The 21,730-nt window shown below is 48.6% G+C and overlaps 1 protein-coding gene across 2 annotated transcripts in view; it reads right to left on the bottom strand.

Moving 5' to 3' along the window:
- The window catches only part of TMOD1 (tropomodulin 1), a 91,879-nt gene extending 71,353 nt beyond the window's left edge, over positions 1–20,526 (bottom strand). Inside the window, exon 1 of one of the 2 annotated variants that reach the window (XM_007968651.3) lies at positions 20,381–20,526. The gene's annotated coding sequence lies outside the window, so the exon portion shown is untranslated. The remainder of the gene's footprint in view (positions 1–20,380) is intronic. The other variant, XM_007968652.3, reaches the window with a different exon arrangement.
- Positions 20,527–21,730: the final 1,204 nt, after the last annotated feature.

The raw sequence follows: 21,730 nt of genomic DNA, 5'->3' as shown, positions 1-21,730 counted from the left end.
GACAATGAAGGCAGAGATTGGGGTGATGCTACTACAAGCCAAGGAATGCCAAAGATTGCCAGCAAGCCACCAGAAGCCAGCCCCAGAAGGAATCCACCCTGCCAACACCTTGATCTCAGACTTCTAGCCTCCACACTGTGTGACAGTACATTTCTGTTATTTAAATCACCCAGTGCTGGAATTTTGTCACAGCAGCCCAGGCAAACTTATGTAATAGATATGACCTTTTTCACAGCAATGTATGTATGTAGACCTCCAAGCAAGCCAACCAGCCAACCCACCCATGGCTTATCTGTGAAATCATGATGGAATTTTCTAGAGTAGAGAAAAATGAAAACTGGGAAAGGACAATCAACCAATCGATCCACAAGCTGGGATTAGTTGTTAATTAAAAATAATTAAAGTCTTCTAAAATAATGAAAACCAAAGTTCACTAAGCTAACAGAAAAAGTCTCTGTTTCAGAAAGCAGAGAGCACATTTTATCAGTGTAAGCCTGTGCATGTGTGGGCCTATTTGCAGGAGAAGTCCAAGTATACGACAGCTGGCTTGATAAGAAGGACTTGCTTCCCAAATACAGAAACCCCAGTGCCATCCTTTTCTCTAAGAATGGCTCAGCTTGGCCTAACGTCCGCAATGCTCAGACCATAAATGGCCCCCCGCCACTTGATCCATTTCTATTACTTCCAAAGAAAGCACAACCAGCTGACAGTGCTCTGGTATCGATGAAAAAACCTTCCTGAAGGCCATCAGAAAGCAGCCTAATTTAGCTTTTCCTAAGTGAAGCCAGGACGGGGAGAGGATCCATGATCTCTATGCTGGGGCCAAGAGGGACTCTAATGAAGGGCTTGGAGTCTTCCAGAACCAACTTACAGAGATGTCCAGAACTGCCTTAAAACTAGCATCTCTTAGAGGGGCTGCAAACACAAGCTTTTGGTGCTCAAGCGGGTTTTGGGTTATATGAAGTTCCCTAGGACTCTGGACTGCAGGACTTCTCAAAAATGTTGGTATGTGGGTATACAGTGGAGTCTCCAAGAGGAATAGGTTGCAAGCAGAATTCCCCAAGTCTTTTTTTTTTTTTTTTTTTTTTTTTTTTTTTATCATAAAAGCACGTGTCTGAGAAACTGTACCCAGAAATGGAATCTCACAAAACCAAGTTTGGAAAACACACTTTTTGCCTCACCTCTGGGTCACAGCAGAACCACACAAGAAGGGACACAGGGACAGGACCAACTGGGACACACTTCTGGGGAGCATCAAACAGGTTGGGAACCCTGTGAGCTTCTCATACTTGTTACCTCTTCCAGCTGCCTCATTTTCTAGATACTTTATAGTAAAAGCCTTAGAAAAAGAGTCATGGACAGACCCTGGAGAATGGACCAGCCAGGCTGAGGGGGCAGGGGAGAAAGAAATCCTTTATCAAAGCCAGCTTGAGGAAAAGGGGCTGGGAAAAGAGCCAGAAAGGAAAAGAGGTGACAACTATGAGGCCTGCTGAAGGAGGGATATGTGGTGGGGCATTTGGTCTCCCCTAGAGATGCCACCCTGAGGGGTACAAATCATGAAATTTCCTAAAGAAGTCTCCTCTTACTGCATCCAGGAAAGTTAATGCACCACTTACACACCCCAAGGTGCTGTTGATTTCTAAAATCCTGTTTCACAGGATTTAAAAAGCCCTTTCTAATGTCAGGAGTCCTGTGAATATTATGGAGCAATGAGGCACAACATGAAATAAACTGAGAAGAACCAAAACTCTAAGGTAAACTATGAAGGTGTCAGTTTCAAGCCACACTCATCGACTTGGCTCACAAGGACGGTTGCTACGAAGCAGGATTCTCCTCCTGTGGTCGAGGAAATGGGAGAACTGGAGGTAGGGAAGAGACAGGGTGGGAGGGAGGCGAAAACAGTGTGTTCAGAGAGCCCACTGCAAGCTCGGCCTTAAAATACGGCTTGGAAGAGATTGTATTTTATAGCTGCTAATAAAAGGCCTCCGTTTCCTGAGAGAAGAGGTGTCAGGGATGGAGCACAGGCCTGAGCTTCATAGGACTTGTAGTTGGAGTGCTAATTGTGACAGTGATTCCCTGGGTGACCCTTGCTAAGCTCCTTCCCTTCTCTGGGCCTCTATTTGCTCCTCTGAAAAATGAAAGCATTGACTCCCCGGCTGGTTTTTAAACTACGCCAACAGGAGATCTCAGGCTCTGAGAAAGTGCCTCCAGGCCCCCGAAAAGGGTTAGGGGTAAGTGAGGGGGACTCACTCCCGGTTTTACCTGATGTATTTATTTGGGTTCCATATAAAATTTCACTTGAAGAAAGGATTCTGTGGCTCAAATAAAAAGTAGAAAATCCATGGACTGGTTTTCTTGGTCTGCGTAGTGAGAGGCTAACCGTACTCACACCTGTAGGGTGTCGTGAGGATGATGGGGCAGCAAGCAGGTGAGGCTGTAGCCTGGGGTTGACTGGTGCAGTCAATCGGCTTCACAGATCTTAGCCATTATTATGAGGCTGTCGCTGCTGGAGTCTCTAGCTTCTCTCCCCAAGCCACGCTGTCGTCAGGTTCTGAGGTCCCTCAGGAGAGGATCCATGTTCTATGTGTCTTTGTGTTCACAGTGCCTCGCCCTGTGCCTGGCCCAGCCGTGTCACTCAGGAGCGGGGAATGGGCACCGCTGGGTCCTGGTCTAGGGTTCTTGGAACCCTGGGCAAGTCCCTTCTCTTCTCAGATGCTTGGTTTTCCCGTCTTTATCATGGAAAGATTGGACCAGATCTGGAGGGACTGAAAGTCTGAGAGGGGAGGGATGGGCAGGAAGGGGGTGATGAAGCTGCTGGGGCTCCCAGCATGGCCCACCTGCAGCAGCACCCCTGTGACCCTGAGCAAGAGTTGGTGAGAGCAATAAAAGGACAGGTAAATATATTTAAAACACAACCACAAACTCAAGTCTTCCAAATCTGGTGTCTATTTTACACTTACAGCATATCCGGCCACCCCACTTCTCTGTGGCAGAAGCCTTAAGCCTCCGCTAAATATGAAAAAATAGAATTTACAAGTTGTGCCAGGAAGTAGCACTCGGCAGGTTGGACAGTAAAAATGAGGGAGTCAAAGGCTGAGGCCATCCATCAGGAAAGCCTCAGAAATGAAAGCTCCGAGAAGGGGCAGCTCCTGGAGTACACAAGGCTCTTTTAAATCTTTCACGGGCAGCCGGTCCAGTCACTTCTGCTAATGGCTTCTCCAGCATTGCCCGCCCATGTGGGAACACTCCGGAGGAGGCACTTACGCGGCATCATCTTGATTTATGGACTTCACTTCCTTGAGCTCAGGAAGAGCTGAGTCACAAGTTCAAATAAATATTTTCCAGTTATACTGACTTGTTATTTCAGCCACAGTGAACATCTTGAGGATGGGAAGGCAAGGTTGACTTAGAAAGTCCATCCTTTATGCCCCAAATATTTGTGGATTTGTCCCTCTCTTTTGGAAGACACTTTGGCCAAAGAGATTTTATGTCAGTTTCCCTCGTCACTAAATCCTGTATCCCAAGACAATGCCATCTACCTCCCTCTCCGGAATCTCTCTTCCCTCGGCTTCAGGGATGCAAAAGCACCTGCAATGTCCCCTGTCCCTCCTGAGAGAGCTGTCTCCCTGTTACTCCCCTGCCCCCTTTAAGGGGCACCTCTCAGGGCAGCCATGCCTCATATCACGGGTCACCCCTCCACTGTCAGATGACTGGGCAGAGGGGTGCCTGGCTCAAGGGTGGCCAGTTGACTGGAAGGCCAGTGACAATGCTCCTAGGTGGCCCAAGACAAAGAGAAAACCAAAATCCAAAAAGAGAAGCTGGGTAAATAAGCTCGTTCATTTCTTAGCATTTGTATTTGTTTCCTGGGGATGCCCCCAACAAAGCCCCACAAACCAAGTGACAGAAACAACAGAGGTGTGTTGGCTCTCGGTTCTGGAGGTGGAAGTCAGAAATCGAGTCAGCAGGGCTGGCTCGCTCTGAGGGTGAATCTGTTCCCAGCTGCTCTGCCGGCCTCAGGTGTTCCTCGGTTGGCAGAGGCTCCTTTTCCCTGTTTTTCCCTTCGCAGTGTCTACCCTCAGTACACGTCTGGGTCCAAATTTCCCCTTTTTCTGAGGACAGCAGTCATATTGGATTAGGGCTTCCCTAAGGACCTTATCACATTCACAAGTACAGCTTTTTTGGGGACACAATCCAACCCGTAATAGCATGGAACTGGGACAGGAGGAGAAGATGGGGCAGGTGTTGGGGCAGCTGTGGTGAAGGGAAGCTTGGGGAACCACGGCAGACGTGTGGAAGCTGAGGCGATGAGGGATGAGACTGGGCAGGGGAGCAGAGTCCTGAGGGAGACTTTATACTGCCCATGAGAGATGGAGCACATGAGATCCACCAGCGTCCAGGCCCCCCTCCCCCAGGCCTGGATGGTATGGCTCAGCCTGTTTCCCATGAGCCCCCTGTCCTCCCACGAGCCTGTCCAGGACCACCCATCTGGCCATGCCCGCTCTCTGTCCTAAGGGACCTGAATGAGCTCCCACTCCTTGCAGCGAAACTCTCCTGGTTTCCCTGCTTCCTTTCTGACTCCCCCCAGGTCTCCTTGATGATGGGTTATTCTTGGCCCACCTGTTTCTCTGGGCTCTGCCCTCTTCTCACGTTCTCCCTGGCTGGTTCTCATCTTCTCCCATGTGGGGCCTGCTACGTGTGATAAGCTGAGGACACTCAGATGGTGTCTGTCCAGCCCAGGCCCCTTCCTGAGCCCCGCTCCCCACTGGATACCTCTCCCTGGAGTCCTCAGGTCCCACATGCCCAACTCTGCGTGCGTGTCCGGCTTCCGCACCACCACCCTCCCCTGGCCTTGTTTGCAACTCCTCTTCTGCCTGTCAGTCACCCAGGCCAGTCACCTTGAGGTCAGCATAGACTCCCACGCCCGCTCCCCAGCTCAGGGCCAGCCTGCGCCTGACAAGGCTCTTTCTCTTTTTTAGACTTTTTTTTTTTTTGCTCCGTCAGGCTGGAGTGTAGTGATATAATCACAGCTCATTGCAGCCTCCAACTCCCAGGCTCAAGCAATCCTCCCTCCTCAGCCTCTCGAGCAGCTAGGACTACAGGTGTGCATCACCATGCCCAGCTAATTAAAAAAAAAAAATTGTGGAGATGAGGTTTTGCTATGTTGCCCAGACTGGCCTTGAACTCCTGGCCTCAAGCAATCCTCCCTGCTCAGTCTCCCAAAGTGCTGGGATTATACATGTGAGCCACCATGCCCGGCCTCTCCTCCCCACCCCCACAGGCCCACTATCTTTTTGTTGTTATAGTTGCTTTTCAAATTGTGGTAAAATACACATAACATAAAATGTACCATTGTAACCATTTTTAGTCGCACAGTTCTGCGGCATTAAGTACATTCCTGTTGTTGGGCAACCGTCACTACTATCCATCTCCTGAACTTTTTCATTTTCTCAAACCGAAACTCTCCCCATTAAACACTAACTCCGCTTTCTCTCCTCCCCCAGCCCCTGGCAACCACATTCTCCTTTCTGTCTGTGTGAATTGGACTACTCCGGGGGCCACCTATGACGGGAGGCACGCTGTGTTGTCTCTTTGTGACTGGAATCCTGTCTCTTTTAACATCCTTGGATCTGCCCCTCCTCTCCCTTCTCACGGCACTGCCTCTTAAGATCTCGGTGAGATCTTTGCAGCGGTCTCCAAACTAGTCCCCTGCCTCAGTTCTCCCTCCTTCCTGTCCTTACTCAACTCAGCCTCCAAATGATCTTGGTGAAAATCAGTCCTCCTGCTACTCCCAAGGTGAAAACTCCAACTGCTTCCCAAGCTCCAACTCCCAAGCTCCAGCTGCTTCCCATGGATGGATAGAGAGCATGTCTTTAAGGCGCACCCCTCCACGCAGACTCCCGGCACCCCTGGTTGGGATACTGCCCCCCTCTCCTCCCACACCTCTGTGGGAAGCTTTAAGGAAATAACACTGCCCCTGCCTAGTGGAGGAGACTAGGACTTCCCACATCTCTCTGTGTCCCCAGACTGAGCCAGGCATGGGCCAAGATCACATCTGACATCGGCACATCTCAGCACCCAGCCCCTGCTTGGCTCAGAGTGAAGGCGAAGTAACTGCAGATCGAATTGAATTGTCACCCTCGGCAAGGGTGGAAAACTGAATCTTATCTCAGGCCAGTGACCGGCAGGGGAAGAAAGTCAACCAGCACTCTATTGGGTGGGGCAGGGGTAGGGTAAGGTGTGGAAAGAGTAGACAAATGGTAATGGAAGTTTGAGGGGGCTTAGCTTCCTTAGTCTTTAAGGCTGAGATCAGGGTCATAAAAGGTGGTGCAATAATTATGCCAATAACCACTCCTCCGATGTGCAGAGACCTTTGCAGCTCATAAAAATGTAACTACTTTTATGCTTGCAGTTTCATGCCCCTGGGGGCGTGTTCTCACCTGTGATGGGTTCCAGATAGAAGAGAGCGAAGAGAAACAGGGAGAGGGAGAGAGCTGAACTGAGAGGGCTGAGCTCTCTCAGTCACCAATGTCTTGATTCCAAACCATCCCGCTTCCCCTAAGGATCCTCTGTGTAAAATAGCCTCAGCTTCTCACCTTGCCTTGCTGAAAGATCCACCCAGGCAGGACTGGCTACATAATTTGCTGGGTCCAGTGCAAAATAAAACAGTGGGACCCTTTGCTCAAAAGGCAAGAAAAAAGTGCCATTAAATGTACCAAAATAGGCTGAGCGTGGTGGCTCATGCCTGTAATCCCAGCATTTTGGAAGGCTGAGGTGGACAGATTGCTTGAGCTCAGGAGTTCGAGAACAGCCTGGGCAACATGGCAAAACCCTGTGTCTACAAAAGATAGAAAAATTATCTGGGCATGGTGGTGCGTGCCTGTAGTCCCAGCTACTTGGGAGGCTGAGGTGGGAGGATTGCTTGAGCCTGGGAGGCAGGGGTTGCAGTGAGCCAAGATCACGCCATTGCACTCCACCATGGATAATAGAGTGAGACCCTGTCTCAAAACAAACAAACAAAAGGATAAAAATATAAAGCTCTTCCTTTCTCCCACGGTCTCTCTCTTGATCTGGCATGGTGATTTCTTTATTTTTCATTTTCGTTTAGTTTACAAACTTTTGCTAGAGACAGAGTCTCGCTATGTTGACCAGGCTGGTTTCAAACTCTTGGGCTCAGGCAATCCTCTTGCCTCAGTCTCCCAAAGTGCTGGGATTGCAGGTGTGAACCATGGTGCCCAGACTGTCATGGTGTTTTTAATTTACCATTTAATACCGTGATCCACATAGGTGTCCATGTACTGCACGAGAAGCCCACTGGCTGCCAATTTCTCTCTCTTGTCACACCCAGGACTGACACATCTGCCCTGGTGGAGGGCCAGGAAGTCATGCCAGGCATTTCCCCTTCCCACAGGCCACTGGCCCAACACAATCTTCTTGTCTGCCCCGATCCAGGCAGCGAGTGTCCTGGTCCTAACCGCTGCTGCAATCCTTTTGTGCCCTTCTAATTCAGATTACCTAATGTCCTGGCACAGAGGCTGCAATAGCATGGGCAATTCCCAAGCGTATTACAATGCCTGTGCCAGGACATTAGGTACCTGGATGAGCAGTGGATGAAAGGCTTGCCCTGCAGAGTTTCCAGCTGAATACACCAGGGGGCCTCACTGGTAGCCCAGCAGGAGTGGGAAGGGGGAGGCTGAATGGAACCAGAGGGTGCCAGGGGCAAGGGAGCTCTAGTCCAAGAACCCATCTCCAGGAAGCACTGAGGCAGCAAGAGGTGGGACCTCATGCAAGCTGAGGTTCTGAGCCCTGGCACATACTCCATTGGAATTTCACTTAAAAATATAAATTCAAATATAAAATCATTAAGAATTTTGGCCGGGTGCGGTGGCTCACGCCTGTAATCCCAACACTTTAGGAGGCCAAGGCGGACAGATCACTTGAGGTCAAGAGTTTGAGACTAGCCTGGCCAAATGGTGAAACCATGTCTCTACTAAAAATACAAAGAAAACCCAAACAAACAACAACAACAATAAAACCATTAGCCAGGTGTGGTGGCAGGCACCTGTTATCCAAGCTACTCGGGAGGCTGAAGCAGGAGAATCACTTGAACCTGGGAGACAGAGGTTGCTGTGAGTCGAGAGCGTGCCGCTGTGCTCCGGCTTGGACAACAGAGTGAGACTCTGTCTCAAAAAAAAAAAAAAAAAAAAAATAATTCAAGACAGTGACTGCAGAACATTCCACCAAACACAGGGTCCCTCTGAAAGCAGGGCTCTGTGCACCTGCACAGGTGTACAACCTGTTTCCAGCCTTAGCCCCAGGGCACACACTCTGAAGGCCCCAGGGCCAGACTCAGCCTTGGCTCACATATGATGGTCCTTTTCCTCCCTAGTGTCTTCCAATCCATTGAAATTTCTAGTCCTGGGGTCTAGAGGACACTAGGGCCCCTGTGCAATGGCAGAAGGAGCATTGCCATAGAAGTCAGGGGGCCTGGTTACAAGTCCTGATTTTAGTTGAAGACTTGCCATATGACCTTGAGCAAATTGCTGTACTTCTCTGGATTTTAGTTTCTACAACCTAATTCACTGGGCGAGTATTTACTGGACACCCACTATGGGGAGGGCATGCTGGGTCTTTTTGGGAGAGACAGAAATTAATAAGAGGTCCTAGCTCTCAGGCGCTTATAATTAACATGGGGAGATAAGACTCACACAGAGATTCCTGGGATAATGTCACACCCATCATCTCTTCATCCACCACCCTTGGAGCAGAATGGATGCCCTGGGCCCTTAGTTCCCTTTACAGGTGAGACCTCACCTTGGGTCAGCCTGGTTAAAGATGAGAGCTTGAACTAGGGGTCATTCCCTGCCCCTGGCTCTAGCTGACTGGGCATACCAGTCTAGCCTCAGGCATACCACATTGTGCCTCTGAGATTCGGGGTTTCTTCTGCAAAGTGAGAGCAGGACATGGACTGAATGTTCTCCCAAGGGGCACTGTAAAGGGGACATGAGAAAAGGGATGATACAGCTCGATAACCAGTTTCCTTCACCTTCCTTCAGGCCCAGCCTGCAGCCTGCAAGCACCGGTTGAATGGATGTGGCTGAGCAGCCATGAGAAAGATGTGGGGCTCTCCGGTGACTGTAGACCCAGCATAAATCAACAGTTTGAGGTGTTCATCCCCAAAGCCATGGTGAGACTTCAGCTGTTGCAATAAAATTGTAGTGCCAAAGTAAGGGCAATGACAGTCTTGCTTGGCTTTGTGCTAGAGCTCTCAACTCTGGGCCACACTGTTTTGTGGGGGGCGGGTGGTAATAATTTTTTTTAAACAAGACACTGGCTATATACAGTGTGCAAGGCTTAAGTATACAACCCATGTGATTTTCCCACATTTCCATACCTATGGAGACACTCAAATGAAGATACTAAACCTTTCCAGCCCCCAAGAAAACTTTCTTAAACTCCCTCCTAGTCTATCTCCCTCAAAAGTAACTATAATATATAAAAAATAATATATTTATAGTACTATCCTGACCTTAAGACTGTATATTAGTTTTGGCTTTTTGAACATTGTATGGAAATGTATAGTGGATGTGTTTTTGTGTGTGTGTGTGTATGTGTGGTTTCTGTAATTCAACATTGTATCTGTGAGATTCACCTGTGCTATTGTGTGTAGGAACAGTTTGTTCTTTCTCATTACCTGAAATATACCATCATTATCTTATTTGCTTTACTTTTAATGGCCATTTAGGTTATTTCCAGTATTGAGTAATTACAAACAGTGCTATGAATATGTCTTTTGGTAGAAATAAGCACTTCCTTCTTTTGGGTGTGTACCCAGGAGTGGAATTGCTAGGTCATAGAGTAGGCATACGTTTAGTTTCAGCAGATATTGTCAGTTTTCCAAAGTAATATTACAATTTTACATTTCTACCAACAATGTGTGAGCATTCCAGCTGCTCCACAACCTTGTCAACACTTGGTACTGTCAGCACCTTCCTGTTAGCCATTCTGGTGGGTAGCGAGTGGGAACTCATTGTGCAATTCCCTGAGCACATTTCATATGCTTTCTGGACATGGGGATGATCTCTACTGTGAATTGAGCCTTCTCTCTTGAGTGGTGCTGAGTCCAGAGAAGGTGAACAAGGTGTCATATGAAGAACAGTTGAAGGACCAGGAGGAACATGGTCACACTCTCCAAACCTCTACTGGGCTTACCTGGGGAAGAGGGAACAGAAGAGGTCTGTGGCTCCCCAGAAGGCAGAAGACATAGATTTATTGAAATTACCAGGAGGTAGATTTCTGATCAGTACAAGGAACTTTCTAACAATAAAAACACCCGAGGGCTGGCTGGGCACAGTGACTCACACCAGTAATCCCAGCACTTTGGGAGGCAGAGGCAGGCAGATCGCTTGAGGCCAGGAGTTTGAAACCAGCCTGGGCAACATGGTGAGACCTTGTCTCTACCAACAATTCAAAAATTAGCTAGGTGTGATGGCGCACTCCTGTAGTCCCAGCTACTCAGGAGGCTGAAGTGGGAGGATTGCTTGAGCCCAGGAGAAAGAGGCTGCAGTGAGTCCTGTCCACATGACTGCACTCCAGCCTGGGTGAAAGCCAGACTTAAAAAACAAACAAACAAGCAAACAAACAAACAAAAACTGCCCAAGGGTACACTGGGCTAAACCAGGAAGTAGTGAGCACCTGTCTCTATAGGCTGTGAGCAGCGATGGCAGAGCCCTGGATGAGGTCTTCCAGAGAAGGTTGATGTCTTAATTGATGGTAGTTGTTCGGGAGTTGACAATATAGGATTTAAGGCCCTTTAAGGCCTAGTTCTATTATGACAGATGTGTGTGGAGCCCCAGAATGGAGGAGGATGGGGACTTAGAGACCAGCTATTGTTAACAGGCTTGTTTTCTGGTTCATTTGCAGTTATTTTCCCTGGCTGATTTCATTCTCTTAGTCATATGGGAAAGTACCTTCTAAAAAAACAAACACGCTAAACATAGTGTTTGACTCCATCACTTTCTGCAGTTGCTATGAGCTTCATCCCAGAACACAATGAGCCATGCTCGATGCTCTAAACATCAAAGTTGTCAAGTGGTTTAAATTGGAAAAGCCTGTGCATGTGTGTGTGTGTGTGTGCGCGCGCGCACACGCGCGTGTGCGTGTTTTCATTTTGCATCTCTTGGGGTCATCACGATGTCTGAGTCACCACAGCAATCATTTGTAAGCAACAGGGTTCCAGGAAAAGAGTCTGAAGACATCTCCCTGTCTCAGCTGGCCTGCCCACCTGCCCTCAAACCATGCTGCACTCCACTCCTCCCCCATCTCTGCAACTTTTCTGGTTCAGGCCACACTTAGCTCTCCCCACGGTCTGCCCCTTCCATTTCATTTTCCTCCACACCAGCAGAAGAGAGTTCTAGGAAGCCAAAGATTGTAATACAAACAAGAGAGGCCATCAGAGTTCTCTGGAAGTTATTGCATTACCTTACTCCCACAAGACTAAAAGCTACTTGAGGACAGACATCTCTGTCTCCCATGGTCCTTCACAAAGCCCTGCACCTGTCCAGCGCTGAAGACATATTCGTTGAATGAATGAATGAATAAATGCCTAGCATTATTATTAGCTTTGATAGCCATAAGTCAAAAGCACTGGTAGAATAAAAGTTAACCTGCAGGCTGGGTGTGGTGGTCACGCCTATAATCCCAGCACTTTGGGAGGTTGAGATGGGCAGATCCCCTGAGGTCAGGAGTTCGAGACCAGCCCGGCCAATATGGTGAAGCCCCGTCTCTACTAAAAATACAAAAATTAGCCAGGCATGATGGTGGGCACCTGTAATTCCAGCTACTCGGGAGGCTGAGGCAAAAGAATCGCTTGAACCTGGGAGGTGGAGGTTGCAGTGAGCTGAGATCGTGTCACTGCACTCTAGCCTGGGTGACAGAGTGAGACTCAGTGTCAAAAAAAAAAAAAAAAAAAAAAAAAAAGCTAACTTGTAGAAAAGCTTGTGGAATTCATTCCTATCCTCATTCTCCATTTTACAAACATGAACTTCATCACGTTGCCTCATAGCAGGCGTTAATGTAAGGTAGAGCTTTATGAAACACGTTTTTGTATTTTCTGAAAAACCAATATGAAAATTAATATGAACAATACCAAAAAGCAAATGGCTAACTGGGGGAAAATATATTTGCTTCATATTAAACAAAAGGCTGATTTGTTTAATAGACAAAGAATTCCTCCAATAAAAAAAAGCAGAACGGGCCAGAAAATGTGGGAAGACGAAAGGAATGGACAATTCACACAAAAGGAAATATTAATGGCGAATACACATACAAATAATAACAAAACTCATGTATAATTATCAAAAAGTAAATTGTGGAATGAGATATCAGTTCTAGAAGATTGACAGACATTTAAAAGTCTGAGAATTCCCAGTGTTGACAAGATGTGGGGAGACCACTGTCCTCACACAGAAGAGAAGTTATATTATTATACCCTTTTTCAGTTTGAGACCAGCCTGGGCAACATGGTGAAACCCTGTCTCCCCTAAAAATACAAAAAATTAGCCATGCATGGTGGCATGCATCTGTGGTCCCAGCTTCTGGGGTTGGGGGGAGGACCACTTGAGCCCAGAAGGTGGAGGTTGCAGTGAGCCACTGCACTCCAGCCTGGGTGACAGAGTGAGACCTTGTCTAAACAAAACAAAACACAACAAAACTCTATTAGCGAAAAAAAACCCCAAACCCCCAAAACCTGGAAATGGCATAAAAATTCAACAAAGTATTGAGTAAATAAATTAGAGACATATAACAGACTGCTATTAACACCATCCTTGAGGCTACTGTAGGCCACTTGTCACTGTACCTTATAATAGCAAGCTTTGCTTTGTTCTTACTGCATACCAGGCACAATGCTAAGCTCTTTACATGGATTATTTCATGCAATCTTAATAATTGTGAAGCAGATACTTTTATTATCCCCATTCTACAGATGAAGAAACTGAAGTGCAGACTATGTTAGTTTTATAGGGCTGCCATAATAAATGACCACAAACTGGATGGCTTAAAACAACAGAGATTTACTCTATCTCAGTTCAGAGGACCAGAATTCCAAAACTGAGGTGTCAGCAGGTTGATACCTTCTGGAGGCTCTGACGGGGAATCTGTTCAATACCTCATTCCTACCTTCTGGTGTCTGCTGGCCATCCCTGACATTCCTTGGTTTGCAGCCACATCACTCCCATCTCTGACTCCATCATCATCTGTTCTTACTAGTTATACTGCCTATACAGGTTGATTTTAAGCCATCTCAAGCCTTTTTAATGGCGCGTGTCCACTCTTCTTCTTAAGACACCAGTCATAGGGTAGTTAGGACCTACCCTAATCTAGTATGACCTCATTTTAACTTCACTAATTACATTTATAAAGACCGTATGTTCAGATAAGGTCACATTCTGGGTTGCCAGATGAGCATGACTTTTGGGGGGACCCTGTTTAACCCAGTAAGTACACTGACCAAAGTCACAAAGCTAACAAGTGGTAGAGCCAGGATTTGAATCCAGGCAGGCAATCAGTACTCATTACCAGTACTCCATGCTGCCGCCTTCCCATAATCTAACAGCTCACACTTACCTAATGTCCCAGGCACTGTCCTAAGCATTTTACATGTAAGAACTAATTTCATCCCCACAACAACCCCACTTTATAGATAGGGACGCGAGGCACAGAAATGTTAAAAGTTGGCTGGGTGTGGTGGCTCATGCCTGTAATTCCAGCACTGTGGGAGGCTGAGGTGGGTGGATCACCTGACGTCAGGAGTTCGAGACCAGCCTGACCAACATGGCGAAACCCCATCTCTACAAAAAAAATACAAAAATTTGCCAGGTGTGGTGGCGTGCTCCTGTAGTCCCAGCTATTTGGGAGGCTGAGACAGAAGAATTGCTTGAACCTGGGAGGCGGAGGTTGCAGTGAGCTGAGATTGCCCCACTGCACTCCAGCCTAGGCAACAGAGTGAGACTCTGTCTCAAAAAAAAAAATAAAAATAAAAAAAGAAATATTAAAATTTACCTGAGATTATAGAGCCAGTAACTAGCAGACCTTAGATTTGAATCCAGCGAGGTCGTCTCCAGAGTCCGTGTGTGTGTGTGTGTGTGTGTGAGAGAATCAGGAAGATAGATTGTGTCTCATTATGTGTCAATTGCTATTTAAGGCCCCACAAAGGACTAATGAAGGATTTGAGTCTGCCCTTCATTGCTCCTGGGTTCCCTGGCCTTGTGCAGACTGATCCGGAGTCCATCCTAACCACTATACCCTCTGTCTAGTGGCCTGTCTTGACAATATACTGAGGACTGGGGCTAAGAAAATAGTTCCCTCTCCTGAAAGACTGATTGATGTTCTTCCTTCTACAATCAGACACCAAGAGTCCTCCCATTCATCTCGTGCCCCTTTCCCCTTGGCTGCCATGAGTCACCTCAGAGCCGATTTGAGTATCCAAATACAGTTGTCATCTTCAGCCAGGGCACTGGCATCATTTTCTCTCTTTATTCTCTGTATCGGGTGTTCTTAACCTGGACTTTTGAATAGGCTTCAGGGTAATCACACACCCACTGAAATGATATGCAAATGGTTGTGTATACGAATATATTCATTTTTGTGGAGCAAGAATTCATAAGCTCTAATCAGATTCTCCAGGAGTTTCATGTGCTTAATCTTCAGGATTTCTGCCCTGTCTTTTTAGAATTTCTGTTCTTACTAGTTACATTGGTCATGTAGTTTATTTTTAAACCATCTCAAGCCTTTTTAATGCTGTAAGTGGAATACAATGTAAAACCATAAGAAGCAAATGCGTGCAATGTTGCTATCCATCCTGAATTTTTAAATCTCTCTTGGTTTGCATGGAGGAAGTCTGTCCCACGTCTCCCTCTCTCCTACCTTCACTTTGCACACCTCTGAGTGGTTTTGATGTCTTAGGGTCTCAGGTGTCTCAGGTTTCCACTCCAGCACTAGCCAGGCACCCACCCGGTGCTCATAGATCCAAACTTGCAAGAAGTTTGCTGACCAGAAAGAGCCCTTGATTTTGATTCAGGGCACAGATGAATTCAGTCATAGATTTAAAAAGCCACTATCTTAATGCAATGGTCAGGAGGAAGCTTTGTGGCAACTAGAACGCACCTTGTTGTTCAAATTGTGGTGGTTTGTAGATACTAATCAACACTACCTTATTAGATGTTTATTACAGCTTATTAGGAATTATTAAGCTTATTTTGTAATCAACTTGTTAGAGTTTATTGGAAACAAAGAGCTTTTTAGAAACTCAGAATCTCAAGCCCCATCTCATACCTATTGAACCAGAATCTGCATTTCTGAAAAGATCCCAAGTGATTCCAATGCACATTAAAGTTAGAGAAGCACGGATATAAAACAAGAAGACTCATTTCTCAAGTTTGGCAAACCCTGGAGAGCACTTCAGTTTTCTGGAATTGGATGACCTGGGACAATTGGATGACCTGGGACAATTCCTACTAGGGTGCACTGTCTTATTACAAAAGGTAGGTAACAACACTTGCTGTTCCTGCCTCATGGGGTTACTGTGAATCTCAAATGAGCTCATGGATTCACACACTAGCTACTTATTGTGATGGAGCTGATAGGAGCTGGGGAGCTGGCAGTGGGGAGCAGAGTAGGTGTGGTCTCTGCCCTCACAGAGCTGGTGATTCGGTCGGGTAGGAGAACATGCTGTAAATGCTGGTTGGTGTTGTGTGACTGTCACGGTTATCACAGAGCCTTCATTCATTTCATTCATTCATTCATTCATTCATTCATTCATTCGGTGGTCAGTCATTTATTAAAATCTGAAGTGCCTCTACTATGTCAAACATTAAGCTCTAAGCTGCACATGGGGAAGCAGAAATAAATGAGCCAGAAACTTCGTCCTCAGGGAGCTTTTAGTCTAGCCAGAGACAGAGATACATGGGTGATTCCATTTAGAACACACTCTGGCTGGTGCTCTAAGTTGGCACAGGGGGCTATGGGGGTACAGGTAAGTCAATGAAGAACTTTGCTTTTAAGGGTGATTACAAGTTCACAGGCTGAGAAGAGGGAGAACAGCACTGAAGGCTGAAAGAACAGCAGGGGAAAGGCAGGGGGGCATGAAGGCACAGCATGCTTTTGCCATGACCAGAAGGTAAAGAGAATTTGGAGGCGTGCCTAGAGACGATTTTGGAGTAGTAGCTTGAGGCCTGGTCTTAGAGGCTAAGGAATCTGGTCTTTATCCCTTAGGAAATGGGGAGTTCCTGAAGGGAGAGAATTGACGCAAGCGAAGATCTTAAAGAGCAGCATAGAAGAAAGAATTAATGACTTGAGGCAGAAATACCTTTAAGAGGCTCTGAGAGCAGCTTATGGGAGAGATGAAGTCCTAACTGGGATAGTGGATGTGGCAATAGAAACGGATGTAACAGAAATTAAGGAAGCTAGCATTGACAGGACTTGGTGGGCACATGAATGGGGTGGTGAAGAGAAAGGAATCAGGAGGCAGAGATGTCTGTAGATGAGGAGCACAGTCCAGCTTGATGCAAGAATTAGGGAGTTGTGAGGTGATTGGAGTTGTGGGAGTGAATGAGACTGTGAGAGAGTGTGCGGTGGAAAGAGAATAGGGGTAGGAGTGGCACCAAGGCACCAATAGCAAAGGTTCTATGAAGCAGCGATGAGTCTATGAAGGAGGTTGAAGGATGCCAAGAGGCAGTTCTGCTTTCCTTCATTCCTTTGGGCATGGAGAGCAACAATGGAGTGGTCACAACTCATCACCCTCCAGAATCATCGCTAGAAAGGGCCCTGGGGTCACCACCCTTGAAGCCCCAAAGTGAGTGGGGCCTGAGGCTGGGGCCCCTGAGAACATGAACTGAGACAGGGATGGACATGGGTCTCCTTCTCCCTCCCTCTTTCCTCCTCACAGATGGTAATGTCCAACCCTTTCACAAATAATTTTTTTTCTCCGAAAGAAAACCAAAAGGACATAAGAGATGGAGAAACAAAAGGCAAGCTTGAGTTTGTTTAGTTTTTCAGATCAGACAAAGACCCAACACCACCTAACACAAAAGAAAACCTCCCAGATCGTGTCCTAAGTTGACTCCAATGAGCTCATTCTCTCATTGTCATTAAGAGCAAAGAGAATCAGGTTCTATCATGATTAGCCAAAGGAAGATTTTACAAAACAAAACAAAAGAGAGGAAATGGCCCTGGAATTGTGCTATCTGGTTCATGCTTTTCCATAGAAAGAGGCCTGTGGTTTTAAACTGATAATGACTCCTTGCAGCCCAATAATTGATGTATCTGGTGTTCTGGCTTTAAGGGAAAAGTGAACTGGCCTCTTTAGAAATGTTGGCAGCCTGGCTGGTCCATTAGTAAGACTCAAAACTCAAAACATTGACTGGAAAAGGCCATTACGACTGGGCTCAGCAGGAGTCATCGATAGATGATGTCATTTCAGAAACAAGTAAGCCAAGGTCATGAAGCCCATGAGCAGGGTCAAAACACCCTCCACGACCCATCACCATCCTCCATCGCAGATACTGGTCTGCCAGAGACACATGGGTCTGAGCCAGGATCTCCTTCATTTTACCTTTTTTTGCTCATTCCAGGGGATGAAGGCCACCTGCAGAGTCTGTGACATTCTGCAAGTCACTACGGAAGGTCCCCAAATCCTCATTATGGGCACACCTTTTAGATTCTCCTTTAACTCTCTCCTCTCTACTGGGTTCTTCTCACTTCTTGCCATACTCTTTATCCTAGAATGCCTGCCTCCCTTCTGTCCCTTGTCCTCAGTTCCTGCTACCTTGCCTCTCCCTTCCTGTCTGGTCCAAGCTTTGAGAAAGAGTTGCAGGCTCTGTGGAGAGCCTTCTTCAGCTCCCGTTAGCTCCTGCCTTTGGCCCTCACCACAGCTAATTATATCATTGCAATATCAGGCTCTGGGCTGAGGAGAATCATCTCACTTAATTCCCACAAGCAGCCCCTGTGAAATGGGGCTACTGTTATCTCTGTTGTATAGAGGAGGAAACAGGCTCAGACAGGCTTGGTCACTGGCAGATCCCATTTTTTGAGCCTGCTGCAATGCCCTGGTCAAAGTCACTCATGATCCCTGCCAATCCTGATGGTCCTTTCCCAGTCCTCATCCCCCACTCCTGTCTCTTCACAGCAAGTGACACTGCCCACCTCAGTCCTCCCTTGGCACTTGGGAAAGCCAGTCTCTCTCACTCCTTCCCCAGCTCCTCCTTACAGGATGGGTCACGCTAGAAAGGCTTCCAGGGGGGACTCCAAGCCCTCCCCACTCCAGGTCCACTAGAGACCATCTTGTCCACCTCCTCATTGTTCAAGGTTGCTCTGAGTGGGTGGCAGAACTGGGGCTGAAGCTGGGTATCCTAACCTCCAGGCCAGTCCACCTCCCAGTGCTCAGAGCTGCCACACCTACTTTGTGTTTTCTGTTTTTGCTGAGCTGCAAGAATACGCCCTACCCTGGAGGAGGGAGAAGGTGTGAGACCCTGATAAGGTGGGGCGGAGGCTATTTTTAGAGGACACTGGCTTTCCTCTTAGGCTGGGAGGAACTCAAGGGCCAATGACTTTCTAAAACACGGGTTTGTAAGACTAGCTCATTAAAGATAATACACCAAAGTGACAGTGTTCTTGTTTTCACTCTGCCTGTTGGTTGTGTGGCTCTAACTGATGGAAACTATAGTATTTAGCTCCGTTTCCCGTTAATTCTTTATCTGTAAGTCTTTGAGATGGCTTTAGAAAAAAAACATATAATAGAACGTAAAGTAGAAGCAAAAAGGAAACTTCAGGATGAGGGCACTATTGTCCAGACAAGGTAAAGTCCAGAAGAGCAGCAGATTCAAGAAGAGGGCGCATTGATCAGGCACTGCCAGAGCTCCCGGACCTGCCTGAGCAGTGGGAAGGGTTCAGAAAGAGATGGGAAAGGTTGGGAGACTGCAGACCTTCTGGCGTGACAGGTCCTGTGTGACCTTGAGCAGGGGGCTCTGCGGCCCTGCACGGAGGACAAAATGGCAGTCACCTCTGGAAGAAAGATGGGGTGGGGGCCCTAGGGGTTCTCACGCTGAGGGCCCAGTACCTGGGTTCAGGGTCTGGTTCTGCGATTCAGACACGGAGGAGCTTGGGCCAGGTGGTCTCCGAGAGTGAGGACATAGGGCGAGGGCCGGAGACGGGGTCTATAATAGCAGCGGTGGGTGATAGGTGTAGGAGGGGGCGGCGCTGCACAGGTTGGAGGACGCATCATAGGCGCGGTATAGACTGGGAAACTGTGGCCAGGGAGCGGCTGGACTGGAACCCCTATCCCTGCCCAGCTCATCGCATCTGAAGCTGTGTGGCTCACAGGCTGCTTTGCCAAGGCAATGGCGGCTATGCAGCAGAGAGATGCTCATACGCACCCCAAAAGTGCCCTTCCTAGGATTGTACGGCTTAGGATATCCGAGAGCCTTAGTGGGTCCCAGGATCAAGTCTGGGGAAGCCAGTCTCCGATTTCTGCAGCCTCTCTGGATGTGCGCGGTTGGGACCCCAGCGTCCCAGGTCGGAGCGGGCGAACAGGTGGGGGGAGCGCAGGCCGTCAAGAGCGCCCTGCAGCTCTCGTGGCCCGGGCTCCCAGCTTCATCGCGGCTACCAAACCTCGCCCCTACAAATGGGAAACCCAGATCCAGAAACAAGAGGGGGATTGCCAAGGCCATGCCAAGAGCCGGCGACAACCTGGGGCTCCCGCCTTCAAGCTCTTTCCAGCTCCACTTGGTCGCGTAGCGCGTGTCGTAGTGCTTTAAACCTTGTCTCCCGCAGTTTGGGAAACTTCTCCTGACCCAAACACTCTCAGTGCGAACCTGGGTTCCACATCCAGTCGAGCCCTTACGCCCCCATTCCCACCCCCAGACTCTTGCAGGCGGAGAAGAGGCCGCGCCCCCGAGCCCGGCTCCGGCTGGCACCTGTACCCAGCAGAGCGCCCCGCGGGCGCAGAGCCCAGCCGCGCTGGAGTCCTGCGGGCGGCGGGGGCGCCCCTCCGCCAGGACCCCAGCAAGGGGCACCGCTCCTCCAGAACCCCGGGTCTTTCTCGCCTTCACAGACGCGGTGCGGAGGTCCAGAGCGGAGAGCGCCCTGGCCAGGACTGCGAGCTTGGGGAGGCGGGGTCGCTAGCGCTGGGCTCGGGACCCCGAGACCCGGGCTCCCCAGCCCCAGAGGCAACCCGAGGCGGCAGCTATTTATAGAGGGAGCCACGCTCAGTCCCTCTTGGCGGCGGCGGCGACAGCTGAATATTTTGCCCAGATATGGCTGAGGCCCCGGAGCGGGGGCAGGGAGCCCCGCGAGCGCGAGGGGGACCCCAGGCGGGGAGGGGGCTTACCCGGACGCAGAGCTGCTGGGCCGGCGCTGGCGCGGGCGGCGGGCGGCGGGACGGGCGCGGGCAGCGGACAGAGGGACGCGGGCGGCGGCCGCAGTGCTCCGGCGGGCAGCGGGCGGGCGAGCGCAGCGCGGGGCTGGACAAGCTCCCGGGCGGCCGCGGGCGGGCGGGCGGGCGCTGTGGGCTCCGGGGGTGGGAGCCAGGGGCGGGCCCGGCTCGCGCTGTCACCGCGCCCCGCCCCGCCCGCCGCCGGTTCCCTCCTTCCCTCCCCCTCCACTCGGGGGCGCCGGGGCGCAGCGCACCTCCCCGTCGGGACGCGGCCCTGAGAGGGGAGTGCCGGGGAGTCGGGCTGCAGCCGAGCTAGCGCGGGCCCCTGCCTGGGTCTGCGCTTCCCCGCTGGTACCAGGAAGAGTTTGAACAACGGTAGAGTTTTGTGGGAAAAGGTGGGCAGATTTGCATTCCTGTGGGATCCAGAATTTAGATTTTGAGAATCTGAAGTCCCCGAAAGTGATGGACCAAAGCCAGCTAAGCGGCCGCTGCACCTTCACCTCTGATTGAAGCGCCGCTCCCTCAGTCTCCCAGCAGCGCGGCCAGGTGGGCTCTGAGCCGCAAGCTTTAACAGCGATCGTTTTGTCAACACGTAGTTTCAACACGCAATCGAATGCATTCTCTCTACACTGAGAGCGAGTGGAGTGTCTAAAATACTGATTTTAAATGACCACAACAAAATGACCACAACAAAAAGACCTACGTTCTTAAAAGCCTTTTTTTTTTTTTTTTTCCAGAACAAACCACTTTTGGTGGTTTATCCCAAACACAATTTTAAGTGTTTTAATAAACAAAGGGCTCATGCAAAGGAATTTATAAAGAAATAGGAAAACGTCTTATTTTGGATTATTATGGGAGAACTTTTGGTAGGATAGACCTTAATAAAATCAGCTCTTAATCCTGATGTATAGATTATTAATGAGAAACACTCATTAACCACATTTTGTTTCTCAAGAAAATGAATTCTTCTAAAGTCCTCACAATTGTAACAGAACGCTGTTTTCAAGGGGTATATGCCATACATTTTAAAATAAGCAATGATCTAATATTTCAGATTATTTAAAAACATTTTTGTTGTGAATCAAACATATAAGAACATACAAGTTATGTTGTATGTGTAAACAAAATAAATGTGCAGCTTCATGACTTTTTACAACGTGAACCCCTGTGCAACCATCACTCAGAGAACATTGCCCACAGCCCAGAAGCCAACCTGTCCCTCCTGGGTCCCAACTTCTCTCTAAAGATGATCACTTCCTTGACCCTTATGGTGATCGTGTCCTGTTTTTTTCTTCCCTCTGTAGT

This window comes from Chlorocebus sabaeus, chromosome 12 (assembly GCF_047675955.1).
Source record: "Chlorocebus sabaeus isolate Y175 chromosome 12, mChlSab1.0.hap1, whole genome shotgun sequence".
NCBI lineage: Eukaryota > Metazoa > Chordata > Mammalia > Primates > Cercopithecidae > Chlorocebus > Chlorocebus sabaeus.
Note: the sequence above shows the minus strand (reverse complement) of the source record. Positions and strands in the feature narration are given on the sequence as shown.